Genomic DNA, 26,072 nt, shown 5'->3' with positions numbered 1-26,072 from the left:
TCTCCACTCCTTTTAAAGAACGCCTTTTTTTTTTTTTTGTATTGTTTTTTTCTCTCTGTTGTAAATAGTCCAAAAAGTATCTCCATTTCTTCACTCTGAAGTCATGTTTAATCTCGAGAGATTTTGCAAGATTTCCTATCTGACCTGGGAATGTTCGTGTGTGAAATCTGTTCGTGTGTGGTGTTGTTGTCCTTACCGTGTGACTGCACATCAGACACTGTACGGCCAACACTGTTAGATCTGTGATTTTTTTTAATCTCCACATGTGGTTTCTCAGGTTTTGGAAACCTACACACAATTTCAAACCAGGCTTTCGAACCAGACTTTACTGTACATTGGTGAGAGTCCCCACAAAGACAGCAAAACAGGCTGTGGTGTGTGAGACTCCCCACAAAGACAGTTGAACAAGGGGTGTGTGTGTGGTGTGTGTGTGTGTGTGTGTGTGTGTGTGTGTGAGAGAGAAGAGCGCACGCCTCTGCTGGTGGTATTAGCGTAGCACCAGCAGCTAATGTGTGAGAGAAGCCACGTCATATGTGGTTAGTATCTGGGCTCGTGAAGTCACACTGTTGTCATGACAACCTCAGAGCCCTGTAAATGAGATCATTAAGTAGCAACAGCTAACGAGTGAACTGCATGAAAACAACACAACTTTCATTCATGAATTCACAAGACTTTGTGTGTCCAAAATGAAAATCACTCAGAAAGAAAACATAAGAAAAAAAATTGTAAGCTCCTCCCCTATGGCCTCCCGTGTCTGCTTGCCTCCGCAGGTATCCAACCTCTACCTGTACGACAGCGTCCTGATGCTCGCCAACGCCTTCTACAGGAAGTTAGAGGACAGGAAGTGGCACAGCATGGCGAGCCTAAACTGCATTAGGAAGTCCACCAAACCGTGGAACGGCGGCTGGTCCATGCTGGAGACCATCCAGAAGGTAACAAACTTTGTCCTCTGTTTTTCCACATATTTTGCTCGGGGTGATTACTTAACCTGCTTTACTACATCCACAACACCACGGAACCTCCTTGGGTGCTGCATTGTAACTAATCAGCAACTGACCCATGTATAAATACATAACTTTACATCTGTGTTAATTATGTTGTCATAAACCTGACATAAACAGCTGCAGTGTGTCGGTTTGGGAACCGCTCGCCACCCTCTCAGAAGGACCTAAAGTTCTTCTTCCTCTCATCTCTCCATCACTGATGAGATGGAAAATGACTTTCAGAGGGAACCGTGCAGACTGAATGGAAAAAAACAGCCCAAATTCTTTGAACCGGAACATTTTTGTTTTGTGGAATGTTGTCGTTCCCATCCTTCCCTCTGATGTTGTGTTGTGTGACAGTTTCCACCTGCACAGATCTGCTTTGCTTTTAATCCAAACTGAAACAAACCACCTCCATATGCTGATTCTCTTCAGTTGATTATTGGTTTCCTCTGAAGAGAAAATCTTAATTAAATCATTTCACATCTGGATGGTTTGAAAAACGTGCTGTCAAAGTATCCACACGTATTGTAATAGAATGTAGAAATATTCTGAGGCACCGCAAAAATTATTCCAGCAGAATGCAAAAGTAATGCAGTAGTATTCCTACCGTAGAAAAAAGTATTAAGGGATTAAAAAATATTCCAAAAGAATAAAGGATTGTAATACTACAACTAATAATAAAAAGTAAGACCCTTTGGGCTGCCCCTTGTTTTCACTCGGGTCACACACAGGAGATCTGAAGAAGACCTGCATGTTGAATTGGCACAGGTTTTCACACCGGATGCCCTCCTGTATGCACTCCACGTACAAGGATAAATGTGACTGCTATACTACTACTACTACTACTAATAATAATAATGTGTAATAATAGTGTATATTATATTCAGTATTTCAAAATTCCTTCACAACTATGTACTTTAGTGGTGTACAAAAAGAGTGCAACGAACACAAAAAGTGTTTTGAGGTAATTGAAAAGCACTGCAATGGAATACAAATGTACTGTGAGGACTGAAAATTGCAATAGTGTAAAAACTGCTGCATCAGAATAGTAACGTATTGTGAGGGAATCAAAAATTTACCAAAAACAGAATTAAAATGTTCTGCAAAATTACCAAAAATACTGAAGGGTGAATTTCAGATATAATATAAATATAATAATAATAATAGTAATATAATATAAAATATAATATAAAATAGAATACAAAAAATACGTCATGGAATTCAAGGGTGATTCTTTAACTACGGGTACTAGTGGCCTTGTAAATGTATTTCCACCACACATTGCCTTACAATATAAAGCCGCGTTGGGGCAACTGTTTGTTGTGATTTGGCGCTATATACATGTGCTCTGATGTCACTGTTTATCTCCATAAAACTACCCAACAATCTTTCATACAAAACTGTTTAAAGGGCATTACAGTGTTGTGGTGGAAATTACGGCAATAGTGTGGGACAACTACTTTTGGTTTAAAAAAAATCACAACAGTTGTATGACATTGAATACCCCAATTATGTTTTGATTATGTTACTAATATTTTATTCAGAGATATTTTAAAACATTAGAAAAAAACATTTCTTTACCATTCATTTTTATCATTAAAGATCAAAAGTCGGGGTGTGGGACAAGCACAAAACTGGCAATATTTGCATATAATGATGCATGAAAAAAGGTGAAAAAGTCTCATAGATTACTAGAAAACAATTTCTTAACACCACGTTTCATTGTAAAGATAACTATAAAAGTGTGAAATTTCCCTTTTTTCTGTTTTTCTACAATATGATCAAAGGACATAATAAGTGCCCGTAGTCTAAGAATCACCCTCAAATGAATTTACAGGAATTGCCTGAAAGATTTGCAAGTGATTTATAAAGTTAAAGAAGTATAAGTATTGTAAAGAAATCTAAAACGCACTGCAGTGGAATGCAAAAGTATTTTAATGAAATTTTAGCGCTGTTGTGTAAAATATTATAGATAGATAGATAGATACTGTAAGAAAGTAGATTTACTGCAAAGCGAATGTAAAAGTATGACGATGCTTTTCAAAAGTATCTGGAGATGATCGTAAAGTTTTTGTTTTGTGAAGGCAAAAGAACTGCAATGAAATGCAAAAACATTTTGTGGAAAACAAAGTACTGTTTGTGAATATTCATGTCTGTTTTCATTTCATTTCTTCTTTGCGCTGATTCTGTTTATTTGAACCCTATGTCTTTTATTTTGTATTGAACCTCTTTCGCCTCGTTCTGCCTCTCAGCTCATTATATTTTATCAGACAGTAAATAAGTCGGCGCTTTTGGAACAACATACGACATGAAAACTACAAACTGAAACGATGTTCCTCCTTTCCTTTGTACCAATACATGTTGATGTGTAAACAGTTTATTTGTAAAATCTCAAATATCTTCATTCGTCATTCGTGTCACTTTAACAGCAAAGTTTGGAGAATATTTCAGACTAATTAGTACTCACAGGTTTACACACAAATCGTAAACATTCAGCAGTAAGTCATGATATTTATGAGAAAGATGAAATTGCACTTTGAACTGCAGACCTCAAATTCTAAATTAATTTTCTCTTGTATGCATGTTCCTATAATAATTCAAGATTATAAGTGATGAAATTATCACGTTTCCGACTTTCCGCAGGTGAATTCACTGCGTCAGTACAAACGACGAGCCTTTAACATCCCGTCGTGTTTTCTGAAACTCCTGCAGGGTAACATCACCGGTCTGACGGGTACCATGGATTTTTAAGGACAGCGGCTCCAACTCCCACGTCCAGTTTGAGATCCTCGGATCCAGCTTTAGCGAGACGTTTGGCAAAGACATCAAGAGAGTGAGTTCCCGCCGTTTCTCTGTAGCCGTGTTAGCAAGTTTCGGAAAAACGGACACTTGATGTGACCAAAGCGTGATTAAGACAAGGTTTTACTGATTTATTGACTGATTGAAGAGTCTCTTTTATCAGTTTTTTTATTAATATTGAGAAAAGTCCAATCACTGAACATAGACTGCAGCGTGGGGGAGGAGCTTCGAAAGTTTGAGCACTTTCTTCGTGGCTGTTGCTTGTGGTCTGATCTGCTGATTTGTTGTTCCTTGTCTTTTCTTTCACTTCCATTTTCTTTAAGAGTGCACATACCTTTTCCATCAGCATTCTCACTTTATGACATCACGTAGAGGTGATGGTGCCAAAGTCATTGTTCTGATTGTTTTCATTGTTGTTGTTGTTCTTTTAGCACGTGCACAGCATGCCCGTGCAGGCATATTTGATCGCAGCACTCACAGGAGCCTTTTCCTGTGACCGTGAACGGACACGTAGTAGTTGTGAGAGCGCCGTTTGTTGCAGCCGGTGTGTAAATGAAAAGCTGAAGAAATCAATATGACGAGAAGCTGCAAGCTTCAGGAGCTCATTAAGTCCCACTCAGTGTTATTTCCAGAATCATGTTGGTGTAGAGTGTCCTCAGGCCCACTGGCCGTGTTCTTCTTATATCACAGGCTCTCAGTCAGGACATTTATATAACGCCGTGCCCATGTTTTCAGCCAATTATCTCGCTTTTATGTGCAAACAGTGCTCAGGTTTACGTGAAAAATTCACCCTTTACTTATTTAGGAAAGAAACGCTAAAGGTCTCAGTACGCAACAGGAATTCTTTAGATCTGGAGAAATGCATCGACAGACATGCAGCGTGCCGTATCGCAGTTACACAGATCAACAATAACAGCAATTGAATCTAAACATGCAAAACCTCATAAATAAAATTAAAAACTCAAATGGCATTTGTGTGCTGGAATCCAGATGCTTTTTCGAGAGGAAAGAAGAAGAAGACTCCCCACAATGCAAAGTTTAGGAAAGGACACACCGTTTCTTAGAAGAAACAAAAAATAATACTGAATAATACTGTAGTGTCCAACTTTCAGATGAGTGTACAGAGTGAATATCATGACATAATTCAAAAGGAAACCTCAGTGCTCGAGAGCTTAAAATCTATAAATAAATAAATAAATAATTTCTAAGACTGAAACAGATTTTTTTTTTTTGAAATGCTGACATCATCTGGGAGGTAATGGTCTAGTGGTTAAGGTGTTGGGCTTGAGACCAGAAGATCCTCAGTTCAAATCCCTGCCTGACTGGAAAATCACTGAGGGCCCTTGGGCAAGGTCTTTAATCCCCTATTGCTCCCGGTGTGAAGTGAGCGCCTTGTATGGCAGCACCCTGACATCGGGGTGAATGTGAGGCATAATTGTAGAGCGCTTTGAGCATCTGATGCAGCTGGAAAAGCGCTATATAAATGCAGTCCATTTATCTGTTTTCGTAAAAAAATTTGTAATTTCTAGAAATACTGTTTCATATTTGAGTTTCAGCTTCATTTATTGAGACTGAGAGACACATTGGAAAGACTTTTGGGGTCATGAGGTCGAATGTCAGAGGTGTTTGGTGTTCCTGATATATTTGCAGGAGAATGAAGGTCCATATCTTAATGCACCAAATCACAGCAAAAGCCGTCTCAAGGCGCCTCACATGAAACAATTCAACATAAAATTTAAAAGGTAAATAAATGAACTGCATTTATATATAAATGCAGTCCATTTGCAGCTAAATAAATAATTAAAGAATTTTTAAAATTCAAATACATAATTAAAAAACAGAAGTAAAAGAATAAAACAGATTAAAAAAAACTATTCACAAGAAAGAGAATAAAAATAGGTTTTCAGTCTTGACTTAAAAATGTCCACGGACTCTGACTGCCTCACGGTCGCAGGAAGACTGTTCCACAGGGTGGGTGCACAATACGAAAAGGCTCTTTGACCTCCTGACTTCTTTTTCACCCTGGGAAGTCCCGCATCCAGTGACCGCAAAGCCCGGGCCGGCACATAAAGTTCCACCAGATCAGCCAGATAAGATGGTGCCAGTCCATGAACAACCTTAGAAGTTAATAACAAAACCTTAAAATCTGCTCTCACAGAGACAGGGAGCCAGTGCAAAGATGTCAAAATGGGTGTGATATGTTCATATGTTCTTCCTGCCTTACTGTCTGGTTACCAGACTTGAACCATAGCCAGTGACCTATGCTGACAGCTGGATGTCTTTGGCAGGCCTCTTTGGAGAATCTTTGGGTCCCGCTGGTATGATTTTTGTGTCAAAACTAAGGGTTACTTAGTGAGACTCAGATGAGATGGATCACTGACATTGTGAGGGAACATCAGTGACCACATTTTGTCCATGTGCCATGTTTCTTTGGACATGATCGAGCACCCAGTTGCCTCAGTGTTGAGGACCCAAGAGGCTGGAGAAGAAGAAGGACACGCCCACGTTTCATCCATCTATGGACACACCCACGTTTCCCCTGGCTGCAAAAGGTAGATGTTTACTTTAAAGAAGTGGGGATGGACCAGCTGTCTGCCTGGGTGGTTACCATCCAGGACGTAAGGCGGTTCTGTGATGCTGTGGATGCGGTGATGTGTGACACCAGCACATGAACCCTGACCTGACTTGAGTTTTCCTTCATTCGGCTGCAGCGGTATTTTTAATGTTTCAACTCCAGGTTTGTAGCCTCACAAAAGCTGATCTGAAAACTCAGAATCCTTGAAACGTGATGGTTGACTACACCCACTGTTCACAGATTGACACATGAACAGTAACGTGTGCTGCAAAGGTCCCCAGCGTCGCTTCATTTTAAGTTCTGCAATTCAGCAAACGTTCCGATGTAAACGCAGACACTAAACCACTTTGTTTGTTTGTTTGTGTCGTTACATAACACATTCAGCCACGCATGAACGATGTGATTGATGATGACTGTTAACAGGCACGTGCACAACAGTTGCAGTGATTTAGCAGCGTGCGCGTTGAGCGTGTCAGCGTGTAGGTTTAACGGCACATTCAGAGTATTTGGTGCAGTAATGAAGATTTAATCACCTGGCTTCTCATTCTGAGTTATGAGTCCCGCAGCATTTCACAACAACCATTAGGAGAACACAAACACCGATACATATCAATATTACCCCCCACATATCAGGAAATATGTCCCCACAGAAACACACCCACTTATTACAGCTCCAACATAACCAATGCTAACGGTGCGTGCACGTCTCTAATGTAGCGCACAACATCTCACGCGCAACGCCACCTAACATTTAGAAAACATGATGAGCTTTCATCTCTTTCCATCAGAGGACCCAGGATTAGCCAAACTTGAACCCATGTAGTGTAAAACCAGACTCACACCAGATCCACTTTAATCACACAGTTAAATGTATGATATTTGACATACAATTAACATTCGAAATCTACAATGAAAACCTCAAGAAAATTAGAACACTACTCTTTAATCTCTTTTGCAGTAATTTAATATTTTGCCATCAGTGATGCCGGTAACGCGTTACTCTAATCTGACCACTTTTTTTAGTAACGAGAAATCTAACGCGTTAATCTTTCCAAATCAGTAATCAGATTAAAGTTACTTCTCCAAGTCACTGTGCGTTACTATTATTTTGTATTGTGGGTCGACAGCTGCATTAAACTTGGTCCGTGGGCAGGGGGTCGGGGTTCGACTGAACTGCCCACTTTAAGCGACCTGTGAGCTTTTCATCCGCGGTTTTCTGCAGCAGCTCGTCCTCACCTCTTAAAGCACGGTGACAACAGCACACCTGCACTGAGCTTTACAAAGACATTTTTTTGTTTTTTCCTCCTTTATTTAGAATTCTGAGCTGAGCCGCTCCGTATCTGCTGCTAAAAACAGCTGATCCTCCGCGACGTGTTAACAACTAACACTATTTTCCACTCAAATGCACCTAAACTCTCTTTCTGAGGACCACATGATGTGAAAATGCAATAAAACTTTCTTACCTGTAAATCTGGTCATGTTTTCTGCATAAATATGTTATCCATTCTTTGTGCTCAACCACCAAAGCAGGGGTGAATCCAGATGGAATGGGGGCATGGGGCAAGGATGTGCCCCCCCCACAACACCCCTAGATTAACGGTCCAGTTTTGAAGCCTTTTTTTACTACAACTACTAATACTACTTATAATAATAATTTCGGCAAGTAAAATGTTTAGAGAGAATTTAAATGTTAGAAAAATGTTAGAAAGAATTTAATAGTTACATTTATAAACAATGAAGGCTAGAAATTGCAAGTTTTACTGTTACAGTGCTGTCAACAGTTAAATATGAGCTCAAGAAAGAGGTCTTTATTTTACTTTTTATAAAACAAGTATTTATTTTCATTGAAGTCAAGAAAGGGTGACTATAAGCGAGTTTTGGCGAAACAAGTATCGTTGTCATGTTGATGGTGGCAGAGGGTTGTTGTCGACAGCTGGGGAAAGTAACTAAAAAAGTAAGTAGTAATCTAACTTAGTTACTTTTACAACTGAGTAATCAGTAAAGTAACTAAGTTAATCAGTAATTGGATTACTTTTTCAAAGTAACTGTGGCAACACTGTTTGCCATATAATAGAGGTAAGGCCAGCTAAATGTCGCTATTCCAGGAATCAACACAATAAACAAAATAAACTCCAGTATTAATAAGACAAACGGCAGTAATAAAATCAAACAGCAATGGACAGAAATAACCAAATTAAAGAACTCATTTTTTTAAATGAAATACTCACAAATCTTCATCTCCATCTCGCCGTGGCATTTACGCCTCTCAGCTCACCTCACAGGCCCATTTCTCAAAGCTAATTCTCCCTGCTCCCACCACCACATCATACCTGATACAGATTGAAATGTTGTTTTCCCTTTTCCCCCCCGGAAAATCCTGTTTTCAGACCTCCCATCTATCCGTCCTCACTTTTCTCATCTCGCCGACTGACAATGTGTCTTCCCACCAATTTGTTTTAAGTAAATCGTCCTCCCACCAAAGACAGAAAGGTATTTTTTCCATCAGCAATCGCCCACAATACTCAGAGGGAGTGTCGCTGAGTCGCTGCTTTTAATCAGACATGGTGTAGATAGGCTCAAAGCCTATCTACACCATATTTGGTTTGCTGATGGGTCAGTGGGCTCCGTATGTTTAAAACACATATTTAAAATGTTGTGCATTAAACAGAATATTCATATTTGTTCTTCTGTACTGTTTAATCTCTGACGCCACCACCTCAGAGCTACCGAACAAAGCTAACAGACAAACTCTGATTTGGATGTTTAATTATCCCTCTGGGGCCGCGCCGTCGTATACGATGGCTAAGACCAAGCTTTACTAAATTATAAATAACTTATTAATGGTATGAGATAGAAACTTACTTTTGGGGGGGGTTGCTGAAAAGTTAACTCTGCGGACTTTCGAGCCAGCCATGGGCCATCTTTGTACTCCTCATAGAAGCTGTGTGATGACGTGCGCAATGTGAGCGTCCAATCGGAATATTTTCACCGTCACATGGTTTTCCAAAATTCAATCGTAGGGCAGATTTACTTCACATGAAAAGCCAAAGATCATTTTCAGGAGTGATATGTTACTAGTTGGCCCGTTTTAATAGACCCCTGGGTGCTCCAGTGAGTACATACTATTCCAATGTGCCCTGCGCCATTATGCACAGCGAAAGTGAAAGCAGAGGGGGCAGACTGAGAGCCTCTGATGACAATCTCATGTGCTCAAACAAGAGTGTGTAACTATCAGGATTGCTCCACTAGTTTGCATGTGAATGTTACTGGATAACCCTGTTGCTTTCTTGGCATAAAACACTGTTTACCATATCAAAGGAGCGAGGGGGAGGGCCGCTCCTCAGACTGCAAGGAGCCAAAGTGGGCCAAAATGTGAATGAAAGCTGCTTTAGGAGTAGCACAGAACACTCCAAAAGACAGTAGAAATAGAAGTTTGTGATGTAACCTTTGTGTAATAGAATAGAATAGAATAGAATAATTCTTTATTGTCCACCGATGTGGAAAATTGTCTTCGGCTCACCAGCACAAAAAAGACAAAAAAAACAGTCATAAAACATTCATGCAAACACATGAATAAAACAAAAATAAGATACATAAAATACATGGAAGTAAAAGAAGAAATAGAATAAGACCTAGTAAGATAAATAAAACGTACAGTAAGATCTAATAAAATCAAATAAAACAGAAGTAAAGCAGTTCAGGTTTAATTTGTGGAGTGGTCACTTTTTTGAGTTCATTATGGTGACGGCATTTGGTATAAAAGATTTTTTGAAAGAACCTTTGGCCAGAGGAGCTCTGTAGGGCCTCCCAGACTTCAAGAGCTCAAACTGACAGGACAGAGGATGAGAGCTGTCTGCCAGGACTCTCTCAGCTTTCCTCCTCATCCTGTCAGTGTAAATGTGGGCCAGAGTCTTCTGGGGTTTTCCCACAATTTTCCCCGCCATTTTTACAATTCTATTTAATTTGTCCTTACATTTACAACTCAAGTGACCAAACCAAACACAAAGATGAAATGTTAAAATACTCTCAATATGTGCAGAATACACAAGCTCTAAAATCTGCGGATTAACACCAAGACAACTCAATCTTCTGAGAAGACTGAGTCGCTGTGAACATTTCTTAAAGATAAAATCAGTGTTTTCAAAGAAGCTCAAGTGACTATCAAGAACTGTACCAAGATATTTAAAAGCTTCAACCGTTTCAACAAGCTGGCCATCGAGTGAAACTGGCTGCACGGTCAGTTCTTGCTTTGTGTGAAAAACAAGCTCCTTTGTCTTAGACACATTGATTTCCAGCTGGCTGTCGAGACACCAAGCTTCAAGAGCCTTAGTGTGAGCGAGATAGGAGGCTTCGCCAGAGGAGTCACACTTCTGTAGCAGGCCGACTAGGGCCATGTCATCCGCGTATTTAATCAGTTTAAAGTTTGTCATTAACTGCAAATTCGTTTGTAAAAAGAGAGAAGAGCAGAGGTGAAAGAACGCTGCCCTGTGGGCAGCCAGTGCTTATGATGAGCTCTCCTGACAGAATGTTGTTAGCACAAACTCTTTGAGGGCGACAAGACAGAAAGTCTCTGATCCAGAGCATCAGGCCCTTTTCAACATTTAAATCAGCCAGCCTTTTCAGAACAATATGTAATGTCATAGAATTAAAAGCTGCACTGAAGTCTACAAACAAAACCTGAGCATATGCTTTAGCAAGTGAAAGCTGCTTTGAGATCATGTCCAGCAAGATCAATCCGGCATCATCAGTACCTCTGTCCCTCTGTCCCTCTTACAGGCAAACTGCAGAGGGTCTAGTTCACTGACCACTGTGGTGGTCAGGACGTCAACTAAACCTCTCTCCATAGTTTTACATAATATGGAGGTTATGGTAATGGGCCGAAAATCTTCAAGTTTGCTTGCCCCTGGCTTTTTTGGTATACGAGGCCTCGTAGGGCTTATTATGGAGAATTTCCAAGATTTGGGCACTCCTGTGACAAGAAGGGAATTAAACAATCTGGAAAAGACTCCTTTTAATTGAGGAGCACAGTCTTTGAGTAGACGGGCTTTCAGGCCATCTAGGCCAGTGGCCTTGTTTGGCTTCAGTTTAGAAAGACTTTTAGCCACGTCATCCTCAGTGATGGCTGTGGGAGCTCCTGCTGGAAGATTTTTACAGATCTCATCACATTCCTGTTTATCATCCACTTTATCAAATCTACAGAAGAAACGGTTTAACTCATCAACAAAACATTGATTAATGGTTGTAAGAGCATCACATTTCTTACTGGATTTGCCAGCTGACAGAAATTGCTTTGAGATGAAGACAAACAAAATGTATAGACCATTTTTTCTATATTTTTCAAAATGTGCATTTGTGTTTACTGTTTGACCCTTTTGTTGTACAGTCTTTCACACAAGACCTCAAATTACCTTTCTAAAGTGTCAAAACAGTTGTTTATTATAGTTTGCTGTGTGTTTTGAATAAAATTTTTCCGCTTTACTTTTTCCTTTCTTATTTCTGATTGTAAACCTTTATTACACTTATAAAACACAACAAAAGTATATATATTATGAAAGCACAGGTTGTCCTGAAAAAAGAGACATAAAACTTGATTGTGGGATGCAGGGAGAGCTGTTAACAGCAATAATAAAACATTTATGCCAGGTGAGTGAACTGTCCAAAAAATGCCCTCAGACCCCAGAGGATTAAAGCACATTTTTGTGGACGTGATGGTGGCTTTCTTGATGGCCAGTATTATAAACTCTGATGACCTCATTGCCTGTCCGTGCTGTGATAAGGTTCATGTGGAGTTGAGCTAACATCAGTTAACCTACAATACCTGCTAACATGTTAGCAGTGCTAACATAACAAATTAAATAACATGGAAACTTCATTGTAACTACTGGAACACAGACTTCTTAGATGATCTGTTAGGGCAATTAATTGCATGAAAAGACATATTATTACAGATATTTGTAATAAAACGTGCAGGAAGGAGGCAGTTGCTCATAATAATGTTAGCCATTAGCATTGTGTTATAGCATGCAAAATCTGTGCAAAAACTTAATTCTTCAGACAACAAATATGTGAACGGCCAGTATTATAAACTATGATGACCTCATTGCCTCACCGTGCTGTGATAAGGTTCATGTGGAGTTGAGCGAACATCACTTAACCTATAATACCTGCTAACACGCTAGCAGTGCTAACATAACAAATTAAATAACATGGCAACTTCACTGTAACTACTGGAACACAGACTTCTTAGATGATCTGTTAGGACAATTAATTGCACAAAAAGACATGTTATTACAATTATTTGTAATAAAACGTGCAGGAAGGAGGCAGTTGCTCATAATAATGTTAGCCATTAGCATTGAATTATAGGATGCAAAATCTGTGCAAAAACTTAATTCTTCAGACAACAAATATGGGAATGAAATGCATCAGTGAGCTGATGCATAGCCTGCATGCTTGACACACCACCTATAAATCTAAATGTACAAGTAAATATACATTGATCTGTAATGGTCTTTTTGACTCTGTATGACTTCATGATATATTTCATTTAAAAAAATCATTCATGCCAATTAATCACAGGTATTTTTCTGATCAATATCCATCTAGGCGTCTTGCTTGTTGAGGTATAGAAAAAGTTTTTTCCTTAACCTTTAATCAAACTACTCCAAAGTCTAATAGACTAGGGATAGCTTTCCACATAATATTCACACCAAGTTTCCAAGAAATCTGTCCAGCCATTTTTGAGATATCCCCTGTTATTGTCACTAGCCAATGAGCAGGTTGATTATGACATGCTTATTTCCAGCGATGCATTTCTGTCAACTTCAGGTTTTCTGGTACCACCTGGCTGACCAGTTGTCTGCCTGGGTGGTTGCCATCCAGGACCCAAGCTGGATCTATAGTGTGCTGGCTTTTGCAGTGATGTTGTTGAGATCAGAACTTGCCTTCAGTCATCGTGAGATGAGTCCATTAAAACTTTTGCAAGAGGAAAATGAGCATCACACGGTGCTAATTAAAAATCTCTGGAGTCATTAGCAACAATTTGTGCCTTTGAAAACATGAATCTTGCTAATTGGTGAGAATAGTACAGAGACGGATACTTTTTCATGAGTAAATGATTATTGTCACATAAAAAGACACGAAGTTAATGTCTGTAATTATAGGAAAAAGCTGTAATCATGTAGAATGACAAAAAATAATAATTTTTAATGTCGTAAGTGCTTTTAAGCATGATGTGTCGCTAATTATTTGTCCGCGTATCAGATTTTATGGTTAGAGTTCAGGTTGAAGGACGACGGATAAAATGCAGATTATTAAACAATCTCGCGGACGTCCTGCAGGGAAACGGAACATTTTGTGCTCCATCCACGTTTGAAACTTAATATTCTTTTGGATTTGAATGGATGGAGAAGGTGGTTATCTGAAGTGTGTAATTCAGCATGGCTCGCTGGCATCCCTGCAGCAGCGGTAATTATCCAACACCCACAGGCCGCGTCTCTGAGATGAACAAAAGCTGAGAATCCGCAGACGCACTAATTGTTGCTCTCATTGGTGTTTTTCTTTGAAACAGCCTCAGAGAGCGAAGCTCTGTGATGATTAGAAACATCAAAGACGTTTCACAGCGGCACAGTCCCGCTCGCCGTGCACAACACAGGTCGAGTGTTTGGGGGCGGGGCTTTAATTGGTCAGTGTGTTTCACGCAACGTCCTCAACAGTTGAACACTGACACAAAACCGCAGAAAACGCACGCTGCACAGCGTCTTAACGCTGACGGTGAAAGAGCCACGTTTCACGAGACAGCATCTTCGAACATGTGACACCGAGGCGATCGATTCCAAATAAATCAATTTTCTGACTTGGTTCATTTCTTTTATTTCTTGGTTACACAGAGCCGTTACACTGTTTTCACGTCATGTCACAAACCAGGAAGTTGGTCATGTTGAAGACGCCCATATTGCTCATCATAAATAGCACAGCCAAAGTGTGGAAAAAAAAAAGAGGTACTGCAGTGATGTCGGTGATGGGAGCAAAACCAGAATGAAAGAGAAGAAGTGCAGGTGGGAGAATAAAAAAATGTGGAAGATTTTTAGATCGATGTTTACCACCTGCATGGAGACCCTGGTCAGATGGGCATGAACAGGCCCAGTGGACTACAGGTCTGTAAAGTTGGTGGAGCAACACGCACTAGCAGAGGACCTGATGCAATCAAGGATGGTGGAGTAGCACTCACTCGTGGTGGACCTGAGATGATTGAGGTCGGTGGAGCTACACTCACTAGAGGTTGATCTGAGAGAGTAAAAGATGATGGAGTTCCACTTGGTTGTGCTAGACATGAGACAATCATGGAAGGTGGACTTCCACTCCCTAGTGGTGGACATGAGACAATGGAGGACGGTAGAGTAGCGGTTGCTAGGAGTGGATCTGAGATGATTGAGGATGGTGGAGTTCCACTCACTAGTGGTGGACCTGAGACGATCGAGGTAGGAGGGGTGGTGCTCAATAGCAGTGGACCAGAGACACTCAAGGATGGTGGAGTTCCACTCGCTAGTGGTGAACCTGAGACAATCGAGGGCAGAGGAGTGGTGCCCAATGGCAGTGGATCAGAGACACTCGAGGACAGTGGAGTTCCACTCGCTAGTGGTGGACCTGTGATGATCGTGGAAGGTGGAGTTCCACTCGCTAATGTTGACCTGAGACAGTCGAGGATCATGTAGTAGCGGTCGCTAGCAGTGGATCTGAGATGATCGAGGATGCTGGAGTTGCACTTGCTAGCACTGGACCAGAGACAGTCGAGGATGGTGGAATTGCACTCACTCACGGTAGAGCTAAAACTGATCTCCCATTGAAGATTTTTGACACACAGTTGTGTACGCTTGGACTTGTGATGTCGTTTTTGTTTTGTGGACTAGCTATGTTGTTTTGTTTTGTTTACTTGTAGTATTTATTGTTTTATTTACTTGTGATGTTTTTATTTTGGGCACTTGTGATGTGTTTGCTTTGCATACTTGCAATGTTCTTGTTTTGTTTACTTGCTATGTTTTTTGTTTTGTGAAACTGCAATGTTGTTTCTCTTTTGTTTACTTGTGATGTGTCTGTTTTGTCTGCTTGCGATGTTGCTGTTTTGTTTAATTGTGATGTGTCTGTTTGCATACTTGCAGTGTTGTTTTGTTTACTTTGATTTTGCTTTTGTTTACCTGTGATTTTGTTTTTGTTTTGCAAACTTGCAATGTTCTTTTTGTTCTGCATGCTTGTGATGTTATTTTGTTTACTTGTGATGTTCTTGTGTTATGGACTTGCAATGTTGTTTTTGTTTTTTGCAATGTTTTTGTTTTGTTTACATGTGATGTTTTAGTTTTGTGGTCTTAGGATGTGATTTGCTTTTCTTTTGTGGGCTTGTGATGTTTTTCTTTTGTGGACTTGCACTGTTTTTGTTTTTTACTTGCTATGTTGCTTTGGTTTTATTTACTTGTGTTGTTTTTGTTTTGTGGACTTCTGATGTTTTGTTTACTTGCAATGTTGTTTTTGTTTTGTGAGCATGCAATGTTTTTGTTTTGTGGACTTGTGATTTTGTTTTTGTTTTGTTTACTTGCGGTGTTTTTGTTTTGTTTACTTGTGATGTTTTTATCTTGTGTACATTGAATCATCTTGATATACAGGGAGGTGATGGTCTAGTGCAGTGGTGTCCAAAATATTCCAGAAAGGGCTGAGAAGGTGCAGGTTTTCTTTGCAGCCACTGACTTCAGCAGGTGATTTCACTGATGAACTCATCCCATCTGCTCAAAGTGATATTAATGTTAATGTTAAGGCAGGACATATATCTGGAGCTGGTCCCCGGGCGCCTAAAGGCGACTTCTGCTCCTAACTGGCAATTAGGATGGGTTAAATGCAGTAAACACATTTCATTGTGCAGGGAACATGTTCCTTTGTGCATATGACAATAAAATTCTTTTGAATCCTTTGAATCCAATTTTTTTCCAGAAACTGTGAGAGACCTCCAGGTGGACACCGTTCGGAAAATTAATATGGCTTTCAGGAACGATTTTATGGGGATTATACAGATTAAGGAGTGTTACTGCCGCTTTAAGGATGGCCCACAACTGCTGAGAGCGCGGCGCACTCCCAGCGCCGATCGACATGCTCAGACGCCGCTGAAACAACCAGATCATTTCCAACGTGAAGACTTTGTTGATCTGGGACCTCGTCTGACTTTGACAAAAAGGCAGGAGACGTGGACATCAGCACTTTTTCAGCACATTCCACTGTTACAGGAGTTTTTTTCATGGAAAGAAAAGCGGAGGGACGCGCCACAGAGCCGTTCATTACGCGGGACAAAACCACCTCGGTGTTGGTCTCACAGGATGGCTTTGAGGTGGATTTCAGATGGATTCCGGTTGCTTTTCAGTCATGTGATTATCCAATTGTGATTGTGCATGAGCTGGACATGTCCCAACATGTCCTGGAAGGCTTCATCACGGCGTTGCTTTGCGCCATGCGGCTCCACCGCGACGCGCGGAACTCCTCCACATGTCTGTCTTAATGTGCCAAAAAAGTACTGATGTCCACGTCTTTTCACAATTCCTGTGCTAGTCAGACGACATACCGGATCAAGACAGTGTCCAGTTTAGAAATGAACGGCTCATTCCACTGTTACAGGAGTTTTTGTCATGGAAAGAGAAGCGGCCGCATGGTGCAAAGCAATGCCGTGATGAAGCCTTCCAGGACATATTGGGGCATGTCCAGCTCATGCACAATCACAATCAGATAATCACACGACTGAAAAGCAACCGGAATCCACCTGAAATCCACCTGAAAGCCGTCCTGTGAGACCAACACTGAGGTGGTTTTGTCCCGCGTAATGAACGGCTCCGTGACATGTCCCTGCGCTTTTCTTTCCATGAAAAAAACTCCTGTAACAGTGGAATGTGCCGAAAAAGTGCTGATGTCCACGTCTCCTGCCTTTTTGTCAAAGTCAGACGAGGTCCCGGATCAACAAAGCCTTCACGTTGGAAATGATCTGGTTGTTTCAGCGGGGTCTGAGCATGTCGATCGGCACTGGGAGCGCGCCGTGCTCTCAGCAGTTGTGGGCCGTCCTTAAAGCGGCAGTAACACTCCTTAATCTGTATAATCCCCATAAAATCGTCCCTGAAAGCCATATTCATTTTCCGAACGGTGTCCACCTGGAGGTCTCTCACAGTTTCTGGAAAAAAAATTGATGCAGCAAAGCTCCAAATCGTTCAGACATTTATTCGCAATAAAAATCCGACGAGAGGGGTGGACCACTGCTCACACAAACCCTGCTCACAGGCAAATGACGTAACCGACAGGCATGAAAAAACTCACGCATGCGCACGAAGGTTCAAGCTTGGCTGATGCAATCACACGTGATTCAAATCCATATGGTTTTTGAAAAAATAAAAAGGTCCGATACTTTTCTCACAGACCTCGTACTTGTGGTGGTTATGTTTTGTAGACTTGTGATGTTATTGTTTTGTGGTCTTGCGGTGCTTTTGTTTTGTTTACTTGCAATGTTTTTGTTTTGTGGATTTGTGATGTTTTTGTTTTGTGGACTTCTGATGTTTTTGTTTTGTGGACTTGTGATGTTTTTATTTTGTTTACTTGTGATGTTTTCGTTTTGTGGACTTATGATTTTTTTTTATTTTGTTTGCTTGTTTTGTGGACTTGCCATATTTTTGTTATGTCTACTTTTGATGTTTTTGTTTGCCTCAGATGTTATTTTTGTATTGTTTACTTGCTATCAGCATTCTTGTCTTGTTGCCACTTTTGTATTTCTAATAAATATTTGGGGAGCTGTTTCGTGCAGTGATAGCCACCATGGCTGATTAGACAAAGAGCGCGGCCACAGCGAACTTCGTCACCGGGGGGAAAAAAACAAGCTTCCAGACACCGCCCACACTGTGTGATTGACAGGTGGTCTGTGGGAAGTGGCAAAATGAAGAGGCCTTGGCACTTTAAGACACCAGTCAAAGAAAAGGATGATGATAATGTGGAGGAGAAAAAGTGAGGCGAGGAGGAGGTGAGAAATGGTGGCATTTCAGTCCGCCATTGACGTGAGAGTGACTTACAGAAATACAGCCAGCGAAGCCTTTTAGATGACAGGAGGAAAAAGAAAAAAGACCTGGCATTTGAGGAGGAACAAATGTGGCAGGAAGGACAGGGAAAATGCATGAAAGGCCTTCCTTCTTCCGGCAGCAAAGGTGGTGAATTATCGGTCTGACCTCCACCGCCAGGCGACAAGCAGCAAGTGGATTCACTCTGATTTCAGTCATTTAAAGCAGTGATTTTCAACCTTTTTTGAGCTGCGGCACCCTTTTTATATTTACAAAATCCTGCGGCACACCACCAACCAAAATAATATTATAATGCTATTACCTCTGGTTTTGCGCAAAACCAATTATCGCAATAGAAAATCGATACAGAAAACACCGCATTTCGAAAATCCCCAAGCATTTTGCGCTCTGATCTCAAGTAGGGCTGTCACGATTAGGAATTTCTGGAGATGATTAATTGTCAGACAAATAATTGCGATTGACGAATATATTTTCTATTTTTTTTTCTTTTTCCCCCTTCTTTATATTCTACTATTGTAGTATAATTACACAACTCTGGAAGAACGTTTGGCTTCTGTGAGTGGAGAAACTGTGAATAGTGCAACATTTTTATTTTTATCTTCATTTAACATACAGTCCCAACTTTTTCTGAATTGTGGTTGTTTCTGTTGCATTTCTGAAATTGTTTCTCCTCATCAGTCACGTTTTGTGCTTAAACACTACATTAAGCTCAAGACTGAACAAATAAATACTCGTACCTTTGGAAAATAACAGCTGTTAAAGTTCAGAGTTCTCACCTGCTTTTTGTGATCTCTGCGTCTGAACATTGTTTTTTTTGTGTGTGTGGCTCAGTTCATTCATATCTTTTCATTTTTTAAATATGTTTTTAAAGATATTTGACCGTTTATTTCATCTCATGATCTCATAAATTCAGCATACGACGCGCACATGGTGTGAACAGGACGGTAACGGCAGAATCACACCTTTAGAGAAAGTTCAGAGCGAAGTAAAGGCAGCTTCATGTTTTGGTTTTGTTTACTCGGGTTAAAATCCTCTCTCTGCTCCGTGCTCGCTGCGCACTGAACGTGTCGCGCCTGCATTCAGGAATCACCCCCCCCCCCCCCCCCCCCCCCCGCAGTCTGCAGCCTGTTAACTCCGCGCGCGCGCACACAGGCACAGACACACACACCGACAGCTCCGCATTTTATACGGCTTTTGAAGGAGACGGCACTGTTTTAATCGGTCGTCAGCCTCCTTGTTATTGTCCCGCCTTAAGACGAGAGCGAGGCTGCAGCACGTTTGACATCAGATTCTGAGTCGTTTTATGCTTTATGGATAAAATAAATAATTCACGGTAATCGCGAATATGCAAAATAATCGCGAATATGAAAAATAATCGCGAATATGAAAAATACCCACGGCACCCCCGACGATCGATCACGGCACCCCGGTTGAGAATCACTGATTTAAAGGATCTGACCAAGTCCATGAGGATTTTATTCTTCTCATGTGTTTGACATGTTGTTCTGCCAGCTCGTCTCTTGATTTTAAAAGCACAAAACTTTCTGCTGCACAGAATTAATTCGAGTTTTAAAACATTAATTTATCTTAAAAAGTAGGACATGTTTGACTTTCCCTCTATGACATCACAAAGATACACCAGGCACAACTGTTACTGTTGACATGTTTTTGTGTGTACTTATTCTGAAACCGAATTTCATCCATCAGGGAACCATTGAGTCATCTTGATATTTTCTTATCTCATTAGCGATCTCATTATTTGTCACTGGAGAGCTGCATAATGACATCACCATCCAAGCTTTACAACACTTTCGTGGGAGTCTTTTCTGCAGAATTCTGCTGCTGGAGTCTTGACTAACACCAGGCGATTAGATGATCAACAATCTATTTTAAGGTTTTGCTGCTGATATATTAAAGCTCGAGATGGTCTTGTACTTTCCTATCTTGCTGAGCTTGTTAAGGCTTACGTACATTCTCCTGCTCTGTGATCACAGGATGCGAGTTTGCTGTGTCTCCAGGGTTAAGAAAAAGTCAGCACCAATTTGTTTTAATAGAAATATATATATAAATAAATTTAATTTAAATTTATTTTCATTTACTCATATATAGCGCCAAATCACAACAGAGCTGCCTCAAGGTGCTTCACACAAGTAAGGTCTAACCTTACTAACCCCCAGAGCAGCGGTGGTAAGGAAAAACTCCCTCTGAGGAAGAAACCTCAAGCAGACCAAACTCAAAGGGGTGACCATCTGCTTGGGCCATGCTGCAGACATAAATTACAGAACAACTCACAAAACGAATATACAGGAAATGCTGATGGTGCACAGGACAGGAGGGTCTCCAGCACAAATACCACACCCATCTCTGGATGGAGCTGCACCTTAAAAAGAGAGAAAAAACAGAATCAGGCATCAGAAGAACAAGAAATACAGTATAATTTGCCAGCATTAAACAACAAGAAAAACAGCAAATACTAAGGTGATTGTCGGCCACTAGCCCTGAGCTTCACTAAAAGACCCATAATTTAGGTAAAGTTGAGGCCGCGGCATGCTCTGTTTGCTAATAAAATGAATTATAAGAGTAAAAAGCGCAGAACTATACTATGCCAGTATGATAGCCATACGAAAGAGAAAATAAGTGCATCTTAAGTCTGAACTTGAAAGTCTCCACAGCATCTGACTGTTTTATTGACACAGGGAGATCATTCCACAGAACAGGGGCATGATAAGAGAAAGACCCGCAGACTTCTTATTCACCCTAAGGACACAAAGTAGTCCTGCACCCTGAGAATGTAAAGCCTGGGCCGGTACGTAAGGTTTAATTAGGTCAGCTAGGTAGGGAGGTGCCAGTCCATGAACAATTTTATAGACTAGTAGCAGAACCTTAACATCTGCTCTCACTGGGACAGGAAGCCAGTGAAGGGATGCCAAAATAGGTGTAATGTGGTTGAACTTTTTGCTTCCTGTCAAAAGTCTGGCTGCAACATTTTGAACCAATTGGAGAGCCCTAACGCTGGACTGCGATAAAACAGAAAATAGAACATTGCAGTAGTCCAATCTAGAAGAGATAAATGCATGAATCAGGGTCTCAGCATCAGCCATAGACAGGATGGGACAAATCTACGAGGTCTCTTAGATAATAAACCGACCCTTTTATTTTTTTTTTTAACTATATGGATTTGAATGACATGCGATTACACCAATCATGCTTGAACCCTCGTGCGCATGCGTGAGTTTTTTCACGCATGTCGGTGACGTCATTTCCCTGTGGGCAGGCCTTGAGTGAGATGTGGTCCCGCCCTCTCGGCTGAATTCCTTTGTTTCACACGCTGCTCGAGACGGCGCGCGTTGCTTTATCAAAATTTTTTCTGGACCTGTGAGGAATATCCAAGTGGACACTATTCGAGAAATTAAGCTGGTTTTCTGTGAAAAGTTTAACGGCTGATGAGAGATTATGGGGTGTTTCTGTCGGTGTAAGGACTTCCCACGGAGCGGGACGTCCTGCAGCGCTTCCAGGCGCTGTCGTCGGCCTGTTTCGAGCTGAAAACATCCTAATTTAAGGCTTAATTCACCCAGGACATCGTGAGAGAACAGAGAAGATTCAGAAGAGGCCGGCATGAGGAATTTATGCGGACATTCCACTGTTTAAGGACATTTTTTTAATGAAAGACGTACGCGCAAATTCGCCGAGTCGTTTCCGTGACGACTCGGCAAATCTGTGTGCGCCGCGACAGGAAAAACACCTCCGTGTTGAAAACCATTTGTAGAATTCAGGCGGCTTTTAATGGCTTTCAACAAGTGAGTAACTGAGAAATTGTTTAACAGCTTGGGCATGTTCCAACTTGCCCGTTAAGATTTCCAACGGAGGTGTTTTTCCTGCCGCGACCCCCTGGCGGTCGGGTCCAGCCCGACATGCGACTCTGCCCGCACGTTCTTTCATTACAAAATGTCCGTTAACAATGGAATGTCCAAATAAACTCCTCATGCCGACTTCTTCTGAAAGTTCTCTGTTCTCTGACGACTTACTGCGTCAACAGAGCCTGAAATGTGGAAGTTTTCAACTTGAAACGGCGAGTCGCTGCCGCCTCGAAGCGCAGATCGCCGTCAGGCGCCGTGGACCGTCCTTAAAGCGACACTACCAGACCAAAATCTCTCATCAGCCGTTAACATTTTTACCGAAAACCAGCTGAATTTATTGAATGGTGTCCACTCAGTTGTGCCTTACAGTTTTGAAAAAATTTTGATCAAACAAAGCAACAGTCTCTGAGCCATTCCTAAACAATGAAAAAAATCGTCGAGCAGGTGGACGACTCCTCACTCAAAGACTGCCCACAGGCGAATGACGTAACCGACAGGCGTGAAAAAACTCTCGCATGCCCACGAGGGTTCAAGCATGTCTGATGTAATCACACGTGATTCAAATCCATATGGTTTTTGAAAAAAATAATAAGGTCGGATACTTTTCTAATAGACCTCGTATATTTCACAGGTGGAAGAAAGCAGTCCTCATAATATTTCTAATGTGGAGGTCAAAGGACAATATAGGATCAAAAATTACCCCAAGGTTCCTCACTTTGTCAGTGTGATGTATGACACACGAGCCTAGGCTAAGCATTAACTGGTTAAATTGATGCCGATATCTCACTGGACTAGGAACCATCATTTCAGTCTTATCAGAGTTTAAAAGTAGGAAGTTTCTAGACATCCAACTTCTCACTGATGCAAGGCAATCTTCTAAGGATTTTATGTGAATGAGATTACCAGCAGTTATCAGCATTTATAACTGAGTATCGTCAGCATGGCAGTGAAAGGTAATCCCAAAACGCCGCAATATGTGTCCAAGCGGTGCTATATAAAGTGAGAAAAGCAGGGGGCCTAAAACAGACCCGTGTGGAACCCCAAATTTCATGTCACTAAGGTTAGAGGTAGTGTTACTGTACTAAACACAGTGAGAATGACTGGTCAAGTATGCGTCAACCATGCAAGGGCACTCCCAGTAATCCCAAAGTGATTTTCCAGCTTATCAGTAGAATATGATGATCCACAGTATCAAATGCAGCACTGAGATCTAACAGCACCAAAACCGCAGTGGTGTCCGAATCCATTCCAAGCAGAAGATCATTCACCACTTTAGTCAGAGCTGTCTCTGTGGAATGATATTTTCTAAAAGACTGCAGTGGATCAAAGAGATTATTCTCAGTAAGATAGTCCGCAAGCTGCCGTGAAACCACTTTTTTCCAGAATTTTTGAGCAAAATGATAGATTTAATATTGGCTGATAGTTTTTCAATACACTAGGGTCAAGATTAGGTTTCTTAAGTAATGGTTTAATCACTGCAGATTTGAAACATTTAGGAACAGATCCAGAAGTTAAAGAAAGATTAATAATTTCCAGTCGGCCCAAGGGTGGGCCACAGGCCCTTAAACAGTTTTGTTGGTATAGTATCAAGTAAACAGGTTGTGCTTTTTGTTGACGTTACAAGATTTGTCAGCATGCCTTGAGAGATACTCTCAAATTTCGTAAATCTCGGTAATACCTCGGTAATGGCACCCATCTCAATAACAGGGTGTAATGGCTGGATTGAGGTATGCTGAGACATGTTTAACCTAATGTCTTCTATTTTCTTCTCAAAGTAATCCAGGAAATCTTGCGCTGTAAAAGGAGAGCGAACAACGGGTGGTTGTCCATGAATAAGTGTTGCCACCGTGTCAAACAAGAACTTTGAGTTATGCTTGTTTTTGTTGATCAAATCAGAGTAATAGGTCCGCTTTGTAGCCAGTAGTGCATGCTTATAGTCTAAGATAGCATCACGCTACGCAAGGTGGAATACTTCTAATTTTGAACTACGCAATTTCCGTTCTGGACCTGTAGCCTTATGCTTGAGGTCACGCAGGTAATCACTGAACCAAGGTGACTGTGTTTTGGGGGAGCACGGTTTTAATACAGGTGGCGCAATCATGTCAAGTGTTGTTTAGAGCACTGAGTTTAAACTATCCACAAGACTGTCTACTGATTGGGTATTTGCCAAATGTGAAGCTAAGACATCAGGCAGTCTAGCTTTGAGTTCAGTCTTAGTTGAGGAGTTGATGCATCGCCACAGTGATATAAGGTTGTTGTTCCACTAAACACAGCAGTGAAACTGTAAACTTAATAAGTGAGTGATCAGAGACCACTGATGTAAGAGGCATGATGTCAATATTCATGACAGCAATACCATGTGCGAGAACCAGATCCAGGGTATTTCCATTAATGTGCATCGAGTCTTGAATGCATTGCCGAAATCCTAATGCATCCACAATTTCCATGAATGATTTCCAGAGGGGATCAGAAGGCTTATTTATATGAACGTGAAAGTCACCAATGATCAGAATGTTATCTGCACTAGTTGACAAGTTAGAGATGAACGCACCAAATTCATCAAAGAATTCAGAATATGTGCCAGGAGGCCTATATACAGTGACAAAGTAATACGGCTGATTTTTATTTTTCTGACCGTGGTAATGTGTAATATCAATCAATCAATCAATCAATCAATTTTATTTATATAGCGCCAAATCACAGCAAACAGTTGCCCCAAGGCGCTTTATATTGTAAGGCAAGGCCATACAATAATTACGTAAAAACCCCAACGGTCAAAACGACCCCCTGTGAGCAAGCACTTGGCGACAGTGGGAAGGAAAAACTCCCTTTTAACAGGAAGAAACCTCCAGCAGAACCAGGCTCAGGGAGGGGCAGTCTTCTGCTGGGACTGGTTGGGGCTGAGGGAGAGAACCAGGAAAAAGACATGCTGTGGAGAGGAGCAGAGATCAATCACTAATGATTAAATGCAGAGTGGTGCATACAGAGCAAAAAGAGAAAGAAACAGTGCATCATGGGAACCCCCCAGCAGTCTACGTCTATAGCAGCATAACTAAGGGATGGTTCAGGGTCACCTGATCCAGCCCTAACTATAAGCTTTAGCAAAAAGGAAAGTTTTAAGCCTAATCTTAAAAGTAGAGAGGGTGTCTGTCTCCCTGATCTGAATTGGGAGCTGGTTCCACAGGAGAGGAGCCTGAAAGCTGAAGGCTCTGCCTCCCATTCTACTCTTACAAACCCTAGGAACTACAAGTAAGCCTGCAGTCTGAGAGCGAAGCGCTCTATTGGGGTGATATGGTACTATGAGGTCCCTAAGATAAGATGGGACCTGATTATTCAAAACCTTCTAAGTAAGAAGAAGAATTTTAAGTTCTATTCTAGAATTAACAGGAAGCCAATGAAGAGAGGCCAATATGGGTGAGATATGCTCTCTCCTTCTAGTCCCCGTTAGTACTCTACCTGCAGCATTTTGAATTAACTGAAGGCTTTTTAGGGAACTTTTAGGACAACCTGATAATAATGAATTACAATAGTCCAGCCTAGAGGAAATAAATGCATGAATTAGTTTTTCAGCATCACTCTGAGACAAGACCTTTCTAATTTTAGAGATATTGCGTAAATGCAAAAAAGCAGTCCTACATATTTGTTTAATATGCACATTGAATGACATATCCTGATCAAAAATGACTCCAAGATTTCTCACAGTATTACTAGAGGTCAGGGTAATGCCATCCAGAGTAAGGATCTGGTTAGACACCATGTTTCTAAG

The 26,072-nt window shown here is 41.0% G+C and overlaps 1 protein-coding gene across 1 annotated transcript in view; it reads left to right on the top strand.

The window, feature by feature from the left end:
- The window catches only part of grid1b (glutamate receptor, ionotropic, delta 1b), a 977,470-nt gene that overhangs the window by 903,087 nt on the left and 48,311 nt on the right, over positions 1 to 26,072 (top strand). The gene's annotated exons all lie outside the window — the stretch shown is intronic.

This window comes from Thalassophryne amazonica, chromosome 18 (assembly GCF_902500255.1).
Source record: "Thalassophryne amazonica chromosome 18, fThaAma1.1, whole genome shotgun sequence".
NCBI classification, from domain to species: Eukaryota; Metazoa; Chordata; class Actinopteri; order Batrachoidiformes; family Batrachoididae; genus Thalassophryne; species Thalassophryne amazonica.
The sequence above is the reverse complement of the archived record's forward strand: the minus strand, read 5'-3'. Positions and strand labels throughout refer to the sequence as shown.